We start from the raw sequence: 18,815 nt of genomic DNA on the forward strand, positions 1-18,815 counted from the left end.
ATTGCCGGGACAATGTGCCTACATGTATCTGAGGATCAGGCATGCTTCCCGGGTACATTTTTGGAGGAACTGACAACTCCGGACCCCGACTACCTAGGCATATTCTGACACCAATTCCTCTGCAAAATGCCCCTTGGAACTCATACCCTAGCAATCCCTACTCGCTGGCATCCCTGGAAAGGGGAAAACACACAAAAGATTTGTATTGCAATTTATGCATTTGAACAATACAATGTTACTGGGCCCAAGAGCTAGCTCTCTTGGACCCTTATACTTGGATCAGGGGTAACCAAAACCAGGCTTGACCTTTATTTGTGAGCCAGGTTACTCCCTACCCTTACAATGGTCAAGAGGAAGATGTCACACTTTCATACTGGATTTCTTTGTACCGTATTATAAAAACTTTGTGCCAACCCTATTCAAGGTAAGTTTGTGACTTTTAATATCAAGCAGAATCTTGTACAAATACTTGCTCATCGCTCTGTGCATAGTAATGTCAGTTTGGTGTTTAAATTTAGGTTCTTCCTTGATCGTCCTCCCATTAGCAGTTCCCCCCCCCTCATACTGTGTAATGATGTCACAGACACTCCTCTCTGCATTGTGTAGCGCCAGGCTCCTCCACCTGAGGAAAATATCTAGTAACTCTGGCACCTATCTAAATTGTATCAAGAATTACAAAATATAAACAGATCAGATCTAAAATGTAACTTTAAAATGATCTGTTAAAGAGCCAGTTTACAAATTACAAACTCATGTGCAACATATACAGTATATACTAACAATCAAATATAAAATCAATGTATAAATATGTAAGAACATAAAAACTAGACAAAAAAAGTGATGATAATTAATTAAATAAGAGATCATAAAAATATATAAAAAGTGTATAATAAGGGACAGTTGACTTAAATTGTGCTCACAAATAAATAGAGTATACGGTATAAAAGTGGAACATACAATATATACATTTTGAATTGCTGAGATTTCAATTTCACATTCCCGGGACCTTCACAAGATAAACATTCCGTTGTGACAATCAATGTCCATGTTCAAATATAGTTCTAAACCGCCTCACCGGTAATTCATGCGGGATGTCTTCTAAACCCATGATATTTATATGGCTTGGATCTTCATTATAATGATTGCTAAAATGTTTTAATACACCATGGGATAAAAAGCTTTTATCTAAATGTTTTGTGTGCTCCACAGATCTAACGTTCATAGGGCATCAACATATAGACTACAAATGAAGCATTACAATTCAGAGACCCTTTACCTGAAATGTATTACTAAGGGGGAGTGAGGAATTGTCTTTCCTATTATTTAATGTGTAATGACAAGCTGCACAAATAGTAATAACTTCTAAGACTTAAAGGAAGTTCAGCTCTTTGCTACTGTACTTGTTATGTTTAATAATGTTAATATTTTGAGTAAAGCAGAACGTGTCACAGGAGCGCAACCAAAGGGTTTGCTGGGAAGTGTCTGCAATGTGTATATTTACCTGTTTGTATTCATACTTTTGTTGGTGCTTTTTAGCAGGATTCCTAGAGAAGGATAAGTGCATTTTGTGCAGAGCATGAGCCATGGCATACACTGCCACGTACACATGGTGAGTAGTTCGAGTAATGCCAACTTTAGTATAAGTTTCCTTGCCGGTGCAGTTGCGTTTAGTATTTTTGATCATGCGAGTAGCTTCAATTGCTACAGTACATTCACATGTGATTTTGAAGAATTACAGTTATAATATGATTCCCAAATATATTCAAGTAACAGATCATTTGGAAGATACGTAGGTTTAACATTATCTAAGAAGTCATGCATGCCTGGGATATTTTTTGTGGGATACACAAATGACAGACTGCCATTAAATGGTGTTAAGGAGGTACTATTCCTATCGAAATGAGAATTCCAAGTAGCAGGAACAATAACAGTATTTTCATATAGTGTAACACATACTTCTTCTTCTAATGAAAACAAATAGTATATGGAAACTGCACCACAAAGTATAACAACCTGGGAAGTTGAGGTTTGGAGAATTGCAGTGTTTCTAGCATTAAGCTCTCTTCTATTTGTGCTTCAGATACCAGCTACCTTCAGGATGAACTCAATGCATATTCCATAATTGGTGGCCTCTTTTTCCAGCTCTTGACTCTTTGTCTCTCCATCCTCATCATCTGATGCAATAATTCCAACCCAGGTCCAGCCAAAATGTTTGAGTAACGTTGAAATTGCTTTGTATTGGATCTGGTCATTCGGAAGGGTTTGGAAAAAGGATGGATACAAAAGTTTGTTGCTTAGAATAGCGTTTGTTGCACCATAGCTGATCTAAAAAGTGAAAATGCATTATTAGTTCAATTCAAATATGCAAATAATTTGTAATTTCAATCTGTTTATACAGTTCCATATTATTAGATTTAACTCTGTGCTTCCTGTGTTGGGAAGGAATTACATAGGGCAATATACACCAGGGGTAGACAACTCTAGCCATGAAGAGGTTCCTGTTAGGACGCCGCGTCTCTTACCTCCTGCGATGCCCTGCTCCTGCGCTCCGGTGCCTTCCCCCTCTGCCGCCGGGGTTCCCAGCATCCGCCCTCGCGTCTCCCTGTCTCTTCCTCCCTCCACTGCTGGACGTGCGCGCCGTGGGGGCAGACCCCCACGCACGCAGACGCCTGCGGCTCACCTCCCCAGCACACTTCCGGATCCTCTGCCTCCACGGAAATCGCACGGGCGCATGCACGCGCACGTGCTCGCTCACTAGTATGGTCGCCTCCACTGTCACCAATGTTATTGATTACCCTACACCTGCCCTGCATCCTGCCTCAGCCTATCAGCGCTATACCTACATCTGACCTCACTGCTGGTAGTTCCCATTGGTTCCTGTTGTTATATTGTGCTACCAGCCCATTGCTGAACATAGTCAGTCTTTGGTTGTGCTTGCTACAAGTTATTTCACAGTCTACTCTTGTCTCCAGTTACAGACCCTTACCTTGTTTCCGGACTCCTGACATCTGGCACCCTTGAACCCCAGCTTGCTCCACGGACTTCTACCTTCTCCTCTCCTCGATCCTGGCTTTGGACAACGATGACTGTTGATCTCTCTGACTCCGATGCTGGCAAGTACCTCTACGTTTCTACACTCTCCTGCCCCGACCCAGGCTATCCACACTACTCAGTTTTCCGGACCCGCTCACACGGCTGTAGGGCGGTAGTTTACCTGTATCCCACCCCGGCCTCGCGGTCCAGTCCGGTTTGTGGTGAGCACTCCTATACTCCCGTGACATTATGCTCAGCCCAACAGACCTGGACTCCGCCTAGGTGGGTCGACGCTTACTTGAACATGATGCCTTGTACAAAGAAGTAGAGACTTGTCTGTCACAAAATAACCAGCGTATGGAACTGCTCCAAAGCTCCTTAGGTACCATCTCCGAACATCAATTCCCTTCTGCCCTCTCCTGATGCCGCTGCCGCTCCTCCAGCTCTGGTCTTCTCCCCACCGGTACTTCACACAGCACCTTCTGAACCTCGTTTACCCACTTCAAATCGCTTTGCAGGGGATCCTTCAGCCTGTCGTGTATTCCTGGGGCAGTGTTCCATTCAATTCGAACTTCTACCCTCTAATTTTCCTTCTCCCCGTTACAAGGTCACGCACATTATCTCCCTTTTGACCGATGATGACTTGGCCTGTGCTACGCCCATATGGGAGCAACGCCCGGATTTGACCTCCAGCCTGGACCGATTCTGTGCCGAATTCCGTAGAGTGTTCGATACACCAGGTAGGAGGGTAACAGCTGCATCTTCTCTAATCAACATTGTTCAGGGAAATCGTTCTGTGGGCTGCTATGCACTTGAATTCCGCACTATTCCAGCAGAAACAAGGTGGAACGACGAAGCACTCGCCGCAGTGTTTTGGCAGGGTCTGAACGACTCCCTCGAGGATGAGCTGGCCACTCTGGAAAGACCCACAGCGTTGGAGGAACTCATCGCGCTCTGTATCCAGATGGACCAGTGGCTCCAGGAGCGAAGAGCAGGAAAAGGGAAGCGCCAAAAAGGTATCCAACCCATTTCCTTCCCACATACAGCTCCGGGGGAGGCCGCCACGTTATCCACCGAAGAACCCATGCAACTGAGGGGGACTAGCCTGTCATTGACAGACTACGCCGGTGTCGTGCGGGCCTCTGCCTCTACTGTGGGAATAGTGGACATCTGGTGAGTACCTGTCCATCCAAGTACGAAAATGCCAGCCCCCAGTGAGTACTGGGAGAACTACACTGGGTATGGTAACCTCTCCCTCCTCTCCCAAACTACCGTCCAAGATACTCCTTTCTATAACTCTATCAGGAGACTTCGGGGACATAATCACACAGGCCTTCCTAGATTCTGGTTCTGGTGGAAACTTCGTCGATCAGGATTTTGCAGAGAAAAACTGTATTCCTCTGATAGCCAAGGATCGGCCCGTGGGTCTTGAAGCCATTGACGGTAGGCCTTTGCAGCCCGCATTCATATTTCTGCAGACCGTTCCCCTCTATCTCAAGATGACTGGTCACCATTCCGAACAGATTCGGCTGGACGCCATCCACACACCAGCTGTAGACGTGATACTTGGCCTTCCCTGGCTCCAGCTTTACAACCCCCAGATCAACTGGCTCCAGTCACAACCTATCTCCTGGAGTGACCGATGTCGAGAGATTTATTGGGACCCCCAAAGCTGTAGTAGGGGCCGCACGCCCAGAATCCAGTAAATCTCTCCTTCCGGACACCTATTTGGAGTTCAGAGACGTCTTTGACAAGATTCAGGCGGAGGATTTACCACTCCATTGCACCTACGATTGTCCTATTGACCTCATTCCCGGTGCTATCCCCCCTCCCAGAGGTTGCTCCTATCCACTCCCCCCCCCCCCGAGACCAAGACGATGAAGCTTTATCTACAGGAGAAACTCCAGAGAGGCTTTATTCGTAAGTCTTCTTCTCTGGCAGGAACGGGCTTCTTTTTTGTAAAGAAGAAAGATGGCACATTGCGCCCCTGCATTGATTATCGCGGGCTCAACAAGGTGACTGTCAAGAATAGGTACCCACTCCCCTTGATTGCCGAACTTTTCGACAGGTTACAAGACACCACTATCTTCTCCAAGCTGGACCTCCGTGGAGCCTACAACCTGGTCCGCATCCGTCAGGGAGAAGAGTGGAAGACGACTTTCAATATACGGGATGGGCACTACGAGTACCTCGTGATGCCCATCGGTCTCTGTAATGTTCCTTCAGTCTTCCAGGACTTCGTTAATGACGTCTTCAGGGATCTCCAGGATCAGCATGTAGTGGTATACCTGAACGACATCCTTATTTTCTCCCAGAACTCTCTGGTACACACTAGGCACATCAAACAAGTACTTCATAGATTGCGGGAGAACCGTCTCTTCGCGAAACTTGAAAAATGCCAGTTCCACCTGTCATCCACATCATTTTTGGGATATATCATCTCGGACCGGACTTGCTATGGACCCAACTAAGGTGAAGGCAGTCATAGATTAGCCCCGGCCCCTCTCCTTGAAGGCGGTACAGAGGTTCTTAGGCTTTGCCAACTATTACTGCAGGTTCATAAAGAATTTTTCTACCTTGGTCGCACCCATCACAGCCCTCACCTAGAAGGGCGCCAACCCAGCACTATGGTCTCCCAAGGCCATTATTGCTTTTCAGGTGCTCAAAAAAGCCTTTGTCTTGGCACCCATCCTGGTGCATCCTGACCGGGAAGAACAACCCTTCACTCTCGAGGTGGATGCTTCGGACATAGGAGCAGGGGCAATCTTAGCCTAAAGAAAGAACCCGCAAGCCAGACTGCATCCCTGTGTGTTCTTTTCAAAGAAATTCTCAGCAGCTGAATGGAATTATGATGTGAGGAACCGGGAGCTCCTCGTGATCAAAATGGCCTTGGAGGAGTGGCGTCACCTGCCGGAGGGTGTCGAGCACCCCATTGCCATCCTTACGGACCATAAAAACCTCTTGTATATTGCAACTGCCCGTCGTTTTAGTGCCCGGCAGGCACGTTGGTCCCTCTTCTTCACCCGGTTTAACTTCCTGATATCTTACCTCCCGGGCACGAAAAATATTAAAGCAGATGCACTGTCTCGCCAATTTGCAGTAGAGGATATAAAAGAGGACCACTCAGAGAAGATTCTCCCTCCTAAATGTGTCCTCTCAGCCAACACCTTCAATGCTCTGGCCGAAAGCACCAAGGTTCCGGATTAGATTCCTCAGGGTCTCAGGGAGCTAGCTGGAAGACTGTTTACACTTCCTACCTTTCATCAGAATGGGCACGCAGCCAAGACGGCAGGTCAAAGGGATCCAGGGATCAAAAGGACCACAGACCTTCTGCAACGAACTTTCTGGTGGCCAGGCATGAGTAAGGATATTCAGCATTTTGTTTCAGCTTGCCCAACCTGCGCACAAAACAAGACACCACGGAATAAACCTCCAGGACTCCTGCAACCCCTCCCCATTCCTGACCAGCCTTGGGTACATCTTTCGATGGACTTTATTGTCGACCTTCCCAAATCTAAGGGAATGGACACGATATTAGTAGTGGTTGACTGCTTTTCAAAACAGTCGCAATTTATACCACTCAAAGGTCTACCTAGCGCTCCTAAACTTGCAAAGGTATTTGTAAGGGAAGTCTTCAGGCTCCATGGGTCCCCTCAAACCATAGTCTCAGATTGTGGGTCACAGTTTGTCTCAAGATTCAGGAGGGCCTTCTGTAAGAGTCTGGACGTGACACTCCACTTCTCCTCTGGATACCACCCACAAAATAATGACCAGACTGAACGAACCAATCAGTCCTTAGAGCAGTTCCCTCGTTGCTTTATATCGGACTCTGAAGACAATTGGCTCAATTTACTCCCCTGGGCAGAGTTTGCACACAATAACCTCAAGAACGAGTCCACTCTGCAGTCCCCATTATGTTCTTATTACGGCTTCCACCCCTCTACCCTTCCCCAGTCTGGTCCCAGTACCGAAGTTCCGGCTGCACAGGACATAATTCAGCACCTTCAGGCTTCTTGGACCAGGATTTAGGATAACCTCAGACGGGCCACTGCTATGCAGAAGAGACAGGCAGACCGCCACGTCTGAAACCACCCAACTATGCTCCGGTCAAAAGGTATGGCTAGCCACTAAAAACATCTGTCTAAGGGTCACTTCTCTGAAACTGGCTTCCAGGTACATCGGTCCTTTCAATATACTGGAGAGGATAAATCCGGTTGCCTTCCGACTGAGACTGCCTTCCACTATAAGGATTCCCTCTACCTTTCACTGTTCTCTTGTGAAGCCATTCATACCCAATCCTCAGATACGACATAACACACCTCGTCCCAGACTTATCAACGGACAAGAAGAGTTTGAGGTACAGACTATCATGGACTCTCGTATCTCTAGAAGAGGACTCCAGTATTTGGTGCATTGGAAGGGTTTTGGACCCGAAGAGAGGGCAGGGATTCCACAAGACCAGTTACACACTTCCAGGCTAACCCGGGCGTTTCATCTTAAATTTCCTCTTAAGCCTTGTTTGGATCATCTGGAGGCTGACCCTGAAGGGGGGGTACTGTAAGGACGCCGCGTCTCTTACCTCCTGCGGCACCCCACTCCTCTGCTCCGGCACCTTCCCCCACTGCCACCGGGGCTCCCGGCATCCGCCCTCGTGTCTCCCTGTCTCTTCCTCCCTCCACTGCTGGACGTGCGCGCCACTGGGGCAGACCCCCACGCACGCAGATGCCTGCGGCTCACCTCCCTGGCACACTTCCGGATCCTCTGCCTCCACAGAGAGTTCGCTAGTTTGGTCGCCTCCACTGTCACCAATGTTATTCATTACCCTACACCTGCCCTGCATCCTGCCTCAGCCTCTCAGTGCTCTAGCTACATCTGACGCAACTGCTGGTAGTTCCCATTGGTTCCTGTCGGTATATTGTGCTACCAGCCCCTAGCTGATTGCTGAGCATAGACAGTCTTTGGTTGTGCTTGCTACAAGCTACTTCGCAGTCTACTCTTGTCTCCAGTTTCAGACCCTTGCCTTGTTTCCGGACTCCTGACCTCTGAGACCCTCAAACCCCGGCTCTCTTCACGGACTTCTACCTTCTCCTCTCCTCGACCCTGGCTTTGGACAACGATGACTCTTGATCTCTCCGACCCCAACACTGGCAAGTACCTCTACGTTCCTACACTCACCTGCCCCGACCCAGGCAATCCACACAACTCTGCTTATTGGACCCGCTCACGCGGCTGTAGGGCGGGGGTTTACCCGTATCCCCACCTCGGCCTCGCGTTCCAGTCCGGTGAGCACTCCTATACTCCTGTGACAATAACAACAGTTCAGATTTTCAGGATACCCCTGCATCAGTACAGGTGGCTTAACAGTGGCTCAGTCTTCAACTGATCCACCTGTGCTAAAGCAAGGCTACCTTGAAAACCTGACCTGTTGGAAGCTCATGAGGACTGGAATTGGCTACCCCTGGTATACACCAATTATTCATGTACTATGTGATTTCTTCCCTTTAATGTGATGTCACAGCATCCAAAAGAAAAGAATCCCATGCTTGATGTATCATGTGACAACATCAAGTTTGGTTGAGAGGTATTTCTGCAGAATTTGATGGATGTTCACATGTTACATCTACCAATAGGTTTAGTAGATGTACAATATGACTGTCTAATGTGCCATTTCAGGCCGTATGTAAGGCAAGTGACATTTCATTTGACAGGAAGAAGATGACTAGTACAAATATGAAAGAAGAAAAGACAAGAAGAAATAAAAAAAAGAATAAAGAAGAACTACTAACTGAGACTTCTCTTCAAACAGAGGATCAATTGCTTCGGGTCAAGCTGATGATCCATAAACCTTCACCGAAGTTGGATCTATTTGACCTGTGTTGCCGTTTTTGTTTACTTTTGTACACTCGCATACAGTATGGAAATATTCTGCGTGTGTTTTTCTTTTTATTGGTCCTTGTGCAGGGATTGTTGTCACGAGAGACTAGGTATTTACACCTTTTTAACAGGGATCATAAAATTGAGCAAAACCAGGAGGTAAAATAAATTGTGATTTATTCCTTTGAAACAAACGTACACACAGTGAATTACAATATAAAATAGAAAACGCACTTACTGAGGGATCTGGGCAAAAACTAACCTTTACTAGCTCAAATAGTCAACAAAACAAAGTTTTAGGTCACCGGTGCTTAGTGCACAAAGTCCTGGAACTCCGATCGGCAAGTAGTTCCAGACACCACTGCTGTATCTCTTACGGAGATGCCGACATCCCTTTACTGGGACATAGTACCAAACGTCCTGGTACTCGTTTCAGCGTGTAGTTCCAACTGCGACCGCTACGTTTTAATTTTAGAACTTGGCACCGAAAAGTGGGACTTTGAAAATGTCTTGCCTTGAAAATTCTGAAGCTGTCTCGTGTGTATTTCTCCAAGAGCATCTTTTGGTGATTTCAAATTTGCTGCTCCTGTCTTGGCGCTTAGAATATGAGGACCGGATTGGCTGCTGGCTTTCTTATGAAGAAAACAATACAGACCGGCGCCTTAAAGTCCAAATGGGAGATATTGTATAAAGTTCAATTGATGGTTGGAATGATCAATGAATGTAGATCTGGTCCAGTGGACAGCAGGTTCCTCGGTATCAGAGGTATTGGGACATGCAGGGGAGACAAGAAGATAAGATCATAGTGCAACACTGTATGATAATAACAAAAAACATATAGACTTAAACAAACAGACTCACACAACACTGAACAACACTAAACAATAGGCAAATGATGAACAGACGGCGGTCACTGCTCCACTGAAAAAACTCTCCAACCAGGCGTGTAAAACAAAAAAACTTTAATGAATCAAAACGAACAACCTCATGTCAGTAACACTCTGACGCGTTTCGTTCTGGGAACAGAACTTTATCAAAGAGTGCCTTCTACTCCGTACTCCCCCCTGTATATAGACCATAAATGATCCTCACTGGCTGAACAACGTCACGTGTAAACACTCCCACCAGTGAATTAAGTGCCACTTAGATTTGAGACACATCCGCAATCCTAGGGGGGGCGTAAGGATACTAACAATAAACAAATAGTGCAACAATATAAACTTATTGCTGATACAACATATTGAAAAATAGAAACATACTGATTAATGACAAACGGAGTTAAAAGCAAGAAGACATGTGGGTCTTAAAGGGCAGTTGTCACAATGTATATCCTGCCTGGGCACCAATATCTTAATACTATAATATACAGCTATAACTACATATATAGAAAGCTATTAAAGCTACAAATATCATAATCATTTATTAGAGGAGTCAAAACTACTCTTGATTCTGTAAGTGCACAGGACTAACATACAAAGTAACATCTACCCTACTTGTCTCAAATCTAAGTGGCACTTAATTCACTGGTGGGAGTGTTTACACGTGACGTTGTTCAGCCAGTGAGGATCATTTATGGTCTATATACAGGGGGGAGTACGGAGTAGAAGGCACTCTTTGATAAAGTTCTGTTCCCAGAACGAAACGCGTCAGAGTGTTACTGACATGAGGTTGTTCGTTTTGATTCATTAAAGTTTTTTTGTTTTACACGCCTGGTTGGAGAGTTTTTTCAGTGGAGCAGTGACCGCCGTCTGTTCATCATTTGCCTACCTTTCTATACCACTTGCGAGCAGGAGCACACCACCGCATCACACAGCAACAAGCAACGCTTCTTCACAGCAGCACCCGGCAGTTCTTCAGTTCATAGAATGATGTTTACCGGCAGGATTTACCTCTCGATCACAAGATGCAGGTGAGGCTAGCAGTAGCTGGAATTGTGATTTACTCCTGGGTTCTGTCCAGATAGGGCTCCGGGGTATCGCTACCAGCCGTGCTTCAAACGCCCCCCATCAGTGATAGAGGTCTACTATCATATGTTTATGGACTTATTGATTATCTTGTTGCTGCGGTGGTTTCTTACTGACTCTCTCCACGTGTCCACACTATACCTACAAAGTTGTAGCATCAGTCCCATGGGGACATCCCTTATTTTTCCTAACACTAAACAATAGGCTGGCTAATAATGAAGATATTTTAATGAACACAATAAAAATGCAGATAGCTGGTGACGAGCAGGTCAGGGATCCAGTGTGTAAAAACTGGAATCCTACTTACAGCAGGTCCCTAGGATATGCGCAGGTAAGGGTAGTCTGAGTGTCCAACAGATGATGTTGGTGGACGCGTGCCACGTGTGAGTGCCTGCAGGGGCTGCCTTGGCTGGCTGCCAAAGATGGCGCCGCTTCCTTCTGCTCCACGTGTAGTCCTTCGTTGGCGCCCAGAAGTGCGTCACAGCGGGCGGACGGGACACCAGGTATCACTTGCCGATACCAACTCCTGAACACTGCGGCTCCAGGGACTATTTGAATGATCTGCTCCTCTACCAGTGCTGCTGTTGAATGATTTCTCAATGGCCCAACGCGTTTCGTGCGCATGCGCACTTCTTCAGGGGAAGAATGAGCACAGTCCATGGTGACTTTAAATACAGACAGGGTGCTCCTCATTGGTTAAAAGAAGCGTCATTCACAGTTCATTCATGCAAACTGTGATTGGATATGCTGCCTGTCAATCATGTCCTGTGTATAAGTCAGCCTAAACATACACTTAGACAACATGTAACTAAAAATAACAAACATATACACCTTAAAACACATAAAATTAAACAGTTGTTACTGATCATGCCTATTCACAGCTTATTGATCAGAATTTAACCAATATTATATACACTTAGTAACATTTATAATGCATATTTACATAATGATGTGAACTCATTTGCACGCTATTGGCTAATAAGATTGCAGCAGCTAAAATTGCTGAAGGACCCATTATTATAGGAGTATGTTAAAAACAGAGTAAAATATATTATATAAATTTTTTTTATGTATATATTAAAACCCTATAATTTATTAAATATAATATAAGAAGATTAATTCAACTTTATATAAAAATGTTAAAAATGATTTTAAAAATGATCATTTTAAAATCACTTTAAAAAAACGCCTAGATCGAAATCAATGTTGAGACCGTTAGGTGATAATGTCTTTAATTCGTAGATCCAGTAGGCTTCACGCCTACTGATCTGCTTCAATAGATTGCCACCTCTCCAATTGTTTTGCACAATTTCTATGGCTTGACATTTTACACTTCTATTTTTAGCGCTAAAACACACCATTCTTTTTTTCAGTTGCTGGCATTCTTATAGTATTTCAGTCCCATTCATAAAATACTCCAGCCAAACCGAGCGTGGGAGAATTCCTACCAGCCAATCAGAGACTTGCCAGTCTCCTGAAGCCGGGCAAGGATGGATTCAAGATCTGACAGAGGCATGCGCAAACTTGGCACCTCCGCCACCTGTGAGTAAGAAGCCACCTGTGGAGTTAGGCATCTCAAGGTCTGGGCAGGGTGAATGGTAGTCCGATTACTTTCATTCATGCAGGGATGAGGATACTTGAGAATAACTCCTCTGCCCCAATGGCTTTAACACCTTGGCAATCTCTGTGACTTTTAACTCCGGGACCAAGGAGACTTAGTGGCACCAGGCTGAGACTTAGTGGCACCAGGCTTTGTAGCCACAGGGTCTCTCGGAACCACAGACTTGGATATCCTCAGCTCATATACAGTGCATAAACATAAACCATTATACACAATCAAAACAAGTGTTACCCACAACAGGCGCTTAGATCAAATACTTTCTTATCATAAGAAAAATATAAAAATACACAGATTCCCAACAAGCTCTGAGAACCCCCAACCATTATATATATATATAAGTGTCAAAAGGAGTGCTTGTGGGCGTGGCTAAATGTATACAACAAAAAACAAAAATGCCCAAAGCTACTTCCAATATGACAAAAATGCACAGTGCAATACCTACTGTACATATTCTTTTGAAAAAGGGTCATTTAGTTTAACACTTTGGCCAAAGCATTGTACGCATATATCATCAAGACAGACCCTGTTCGCACGTCCTAACACTCACCTGGGTTAAAATTCTTATTTACCTGTATAATGACAGGAAAAATGATCACATTGGATCTGTTGTAACCTGGCAAAATGAAACTGACCTGCCAACTTGGAAAGTGGGGTGGGGCAAGCTTAAACCTTGAGGGGAGGGGCCACTACCCTCCCATAAGCAACTGAAACCAGCTGCACACAGTTAACAAAAATAGCGATCTCTGCTTGCTGACACACTTGGAAAGGTAAAAACGCAAACATTCTTTATTGAGTTCCCTGCACTTAGCAAAGTCTAGGGTTTGATCTCAGACCCCCAGTAAGTGTGTCTTTTTGTCAGTATTTTGTGTCCCATTGTGTGTAAGCTAATGTGTGCAAATAAACTTCAATGTTTTTCATTACCTTGTTTTGCTCAGCGAATGATCCCAGTTAAAAAGGTGTAAATTGCCTAGTCTCCCGTGACAATGATACCTGGTACAAATATAAAAGGTGTAAAAAGTCCTGGTCTCCCATGACAATACTGAAATAGAAACATCACCTACCTGTGAGTATCCATATATATTGAGTGTTTGTGCTATAGATAAAGTTGTGAGTGAGGATAGATCACCAATAAAACCTGCCACTTTGCCGTGCTGCATGCAGGCGTAATTAGGAACGGTCTTCCCGGAACCAGATAATATTTGCATCACAATTGCTATAGCATTGTGCACATTTCCACAAGAGTCGTATGCATGGTATCCCAGAGTGACATTGGGTAAAATGGCAGGATTCCTGTTAATCTCATCAATGGCAAAAATAAAAGCCAGGAGGTGCCTATAATTTCCAATGAGGGTCTGTGAGAAGATACAGAATAGGGTAAGATCATTATTAAGATATTCAATAGTCATGTCAGCATTTCAATATTTGGCTCATTCATCCTGGAGTTAATAATGTGAGGGAATAGGTTTTCTTTCATTGCTCGATAAAACCAGAATTACTGTAGATGCAAATATTAAGGAGTCTCTTTTCTTTACTTTATTGAGCTCATGTCTTTATGATCTACAAACTGTATTGTATAAAGGCAACAGTGATACAATTCTGTGGCAAGACAATTGCACCATACAGATGAAGCAGTAAGGATGCAGGGTTCACGGCGCTCACGGAGCGACTCCTCCTTACCTCCAAATGCCCCCACTGCCGTGGGACAGTTCCCTCACCTCTCCGAGCCTGCTTCCGCTGTGCAGGGGCGCTACCCCTGCTCCCGACGGATCGGCGCCGCCCTGCGGACTCTCGGAGCACTGGCGGCCCCCTCTGGTCCCGGGCGCGCGCTCACCAACTTTACAGAGCGCGGGCCGGGCAAGGATAATTTATTTACTGCGCTAGCAGTGAAACCACGCCGCCAATCCTCACACAGGCTGCCACTTAATCCTAAAGCTCCCCACCTGGCTGCCTATCATAGGAACCAATACAGGACAGCTTCTGGTGCTCCTCCAGGGCTGCCTCCATTCCCTATTGTTCAGCCGCAATATATAATACCTGTCTTGTCTGTCTCACATCGCTTGACATAGTCTCTCCCTACGGACGTCTATTCTGGCTCTCCCTTTGCTCTTCATTTCTTGTGACCCGGTTTGGCGGACTTCACTCTCTGGCTCTGGACCCCGGCTCTCACTAGACCTCACTGCTTCTCATGTCCCTCTGATTTGGATAATTTGGATCAGACCAAAAACGTCTTCAGAGTATCTGTCCCCGTCCAGATTATTTTTCTTATATATATATATATATATAGTGCATGCACTGAGAAAAGATCACGCTGACACACGTTCAGTATGATAATGTCTGACTTTATTACTACACAGCCTGCGTTCATATACAGGGGCTGTAGGGGAGGGGGTTTGTATGCAAAAGAGCTAGACAGCTCAGTGATTCTTTGTTAGGTCTCGTCCTTGTATGGTCTTGTTGTTATGATTTATGGTCTTGTTTTTGTAGTTTTTGAACATATCAGCATTGGAATGGAATTCCTGGGTGCCATCTTCCATACTTGATGGGAGGGGTAGCTGTGGTAGCCATTTTGAGTAAGGAATCATAGCAAGGTACACATTTCAGATGAAGAAATAGGCATTTTATCCAATCCACCACACCTCGACCTACACTACCGACACACTTTATTAAAGTGTGGCCGGTACCGCAAGCCGGGAGATTTCCCGGCTTGCTAGTGGCCTCCCCTCGGCGTGCCGCGCGTCATAGACGCGCGGTCACGCGTCTTCGGGAGCCTTCGCCCCCTGCACGTGCGTCCAGGGCTCCCCGAGGGACGGCGGCAGGGGGTTCCGAGGGACCCGGCGGACCCGGCAGCGGTAGGGAGAGCGCCCCGATCGGAGGGCGCTCTTCCGCTGCTTCGGCGCGCGCCCGTCACCCTCGGGCACGCGCCAGGCTACTGCTGCGGCCAAGAACGGGCAAATGCTCGAATAAACTTGGCCGCAGCAGTATGCTTGGACCTCGACCATCCGGATCTTCCCTCTCCCTGACCTTGGCTTACGGCAACGACTATGTCTCTGGGTTAACCGGTACCGGCAAGTATTGCTACACCTATTCCCACCTGGCCTGGCAATGCCGAAACACCAAACTCCGACACGCTCCTTCTGCTGCGGGTGTGTGCACATATACGTCCCCAGCTCAGTATTAGGGACGAGTCTGGTCTGCGGGCAACACCGGCGGAACAGAAGCTAAGCTAACTGTTTTCGGGGGTGCTGTTGCCACCAGTGGTCACGCGAGTGGTGGTCACAGTACTGGGGGATGAAGTCTGCGGTCAACCCATTCAGACGATTGAGCCCCCGCAGCACGAGGTAGACACTGGTAGACACTGTCTCCGGTCTTACATACATCTGTTTGAAAAAAGAAAAACCAAACGGGTTGTTTTCTTTTTTGATACCTAAAGGTGGAATCTTTCCTTATCTTGGGAAATTCTAGAGCACATTCTCCAAATCTGAGACACTCCATGGCACAGTACATAGCCCGCTGTAATGGCCCATCAGATAAACAACGCGGGGATCCCTGCATTTGAATGGGACTCGCGCTGTGGGAATCCTACCAGGTAGCACCTGTTTGTAAGAGACGCACTAAGTGTGACACTGAATCAGTCAGTCTCCATGCGCACCTCTAACAGGCTTTGATTTTTATTTTATAACACATTATTGAAGCTGTGGATATCTCCCAAGCTGAATCACATTAAATTCAGGTCTGATAACCTCCTGCTTCCTGAGTTACAGGCTACGTAATGATTATTCATGTCTAAATTATATTGGGAATGTTATAGATTGTCATCATAAATTAACAAAAACAGGATATCACAGCACTCAAAATAAACCTGAGGGAAATATGTATATGCCAAATGATATTCAATATATAATTAAATGTGTTAGCAATATAACAAAAACACAAAAGCCCAAAGCTACATCCAATATGACAAAAATACACAGTGAAATACCTATATATTATCTTGAAAAAGGGTAATTATGTTTAACTCTTTGGCCAAATCATTTCAAGCCTGCTGCCACATCAAGGCATGACCATTAGCAAGTCCCAACACTACCTGAGTTAACATTCTTATTTACCTCTATAATTAGAGGAAGAATGATCAACATTGGATCTCTCACAACCCAGAAAAATGAAACTGACCTGCTAACTTGGAAAGTGGGGAGCGGCGAGCTTAAACCATGGAGGGGAAGAGCCATTAAACTCCAAAAACAGCTGAGACCAGCTGGAGAAGGTTAATAAAAACCCAGATACCCAGCCTGGGGTGTATCTGAGTAGTCAATTGGTAGCGCCTCCACCTGTCCACCTGTACGGGATCCTACTATGTGGGATAATCCCATTACAGGAACCCCATACAGGAACCCCATGCAATAAAAAACACACTGGTACGAATAACAGCTTTACAGCATGAAGAAGAATACTGAACATATATATATATATATATATATATATATATACTAGCTGAGAGACCCGGCTTTGCCCGGGAGTACAATTTCCCACTCCCCCCTCTCTCTCCACTCCCCCTGTCTTTTTCTCCGCTCCCCCTCTCTGTTTGTGTTCCCCCTCCCCTGCGCAGCTCTGTCCCCCCCTACAGTGTTCTACACACACACTGTTCCCCCCCGCCCACACACACACTGTCATCCTCCCCCCCCCACACACACACTTCTGCCCCCCACACAAAGCCCCCCCACACACACACTGCCCCCCCACACACACACTGCCCCCCCACACACACACTTCCCCCCAACACACAAACTTCCCCCCTTACCACACACACTGCCCCCCCCCACACACTGCCCCCCACACACACACACACTGCCCCCCCACACACACACTGCCCCCCCACACACACACTGTCCCCCCCCCACACACACACACACTGCCCCACCCCCCTGTCAGGGTTCTGCTCGCCACAAACCAGGGTCGGACCGCGTGGCTGAGGTAGGGTTGTAAAAGCACCGACCTTAGACCGCGCAGGCTGATCCGGATTGCGCAGTTCGTAGTCATACGTAGCAGGATCAGGATAGGAGAAGACAGCATCGTTGTTGTACAAGCCAGGGTCAGGACAGGAGACATCAGGATAAACATTGTTCAAGCAAGAGTTCGGCAACAGGTAGTCAGGAGAGCCCCGCTTCAGCTTAGGAGCGCGGGGTTGGCCTCTGCGCGAGCGATGACCATGGCCCATGGTACTGGTCACAGGAGATGGTAGGCAGACCAGAGTAGCACACCGCTTTGCTGCACGGGGGAACCAGTGCTACAGTGCAAGAGTCCAGAGCGGGCTGGGGAATCCTCCATTACAGCGCAGGAAATCAGGAGATTGAAGGACGTAGGGGAATCCTCCGTACAGCGCAGGAACAAGGACACGGCCTCTCTAGATTAGGGAAAGAGTAGACCCCAGGAACCAGGGAGCTGTTACAGTGCAGGAAAGCAGGATGCTGAAGACGTAGGGGATACCTTTGCTTCAGTGCAGGAAAACAGGAAGCTGAAGACGTAGGTGATACCTTTGCTTCAGTGCAGGAAACCAGGAAGCTGAAGACGTAGGGGATACCTTTGCTTCAGTGCAGGAAACCAGGAAGCTGAAGACGTAGGGGATACCTTTGCTTCAGCACAGGAGAAAGGAAGCTGAAGGACGCAGGGCGAAACCTCCGCTTCAGCACAGGAGAACAAGCGAGAGCTTGTGGCAGAACAGAAAGACATCCGGAAAGGACTATGCTCGGCCGGGAGCATTGTGGGAAGACTTAAGGCCAGCGGGCCAATCCCCGGAGGGGGTGTGAAGGTACTGCTCCAATGAGTGAATCCAAGGCTGGATTGCAGTGATAGATTGCACAGCTGCAGTAGATACCAGAGGGAGTGTGTGACAGTATTGCTTTGGTGAGTGAATCCCGGCTGCAGTAATATCAGGTGAAGTGTTCCCGAACTGCACCGGTCTGCAAGGAAAGGCAACCAGTAAACCGCGGAGCGGATTCCTTACACCCCCACACATACTGTCCCCCCCCACAAACACAAACACACTGTGTCCCCCCCCACACACACACTGTCCCCACCCCCCCACACACACACACTGTCCCCCCCACACACACACACACACTGCCCCCCCCCACACACACACTGTCCCCCACACACACACACTGCCCCCCCACACACACAAACAATGTCCCCCCCACCCACACACACTGTCCCCCCCACACACACACACACTGTCCCCCCCCACACACACACTGTCCCCCCACACACATACTGCCCCCCCACACACACACTGCCACCCCCCCACACACACACTGTCCCCCCTCCCCCAC

At 46.8% G+C, this 18,815-nt stretch overlaps 1 pseudogene; it reads right to left on the reverse strand.

Annotated features, from left to right (window-relative positions):
- The window catches only part of LOC142465211 (vomeronasal type-2 receptor 26-like), a 49,779-nt pseudogene that overhangs the window by 5,483 nt on the left and 25,481 nt on the right, over nucleotides 1-18,815 (reverse strand).

The sequence above is a fragment of the Ascaphus truei genome, chromosome 1 (assembly GCF_040206685.1).
Source record: "Ascaphus truei isolate aAscTru1 chromosome 1, aAscTru1.hap1, whole genome shotgun sequence".
Classification (NCBI taxonomy): Eukaryota; Metazoa; Chordata; class Amphibia; order Anura; family Ascaphidae; genus Ascaphus; species Ascaphus truei.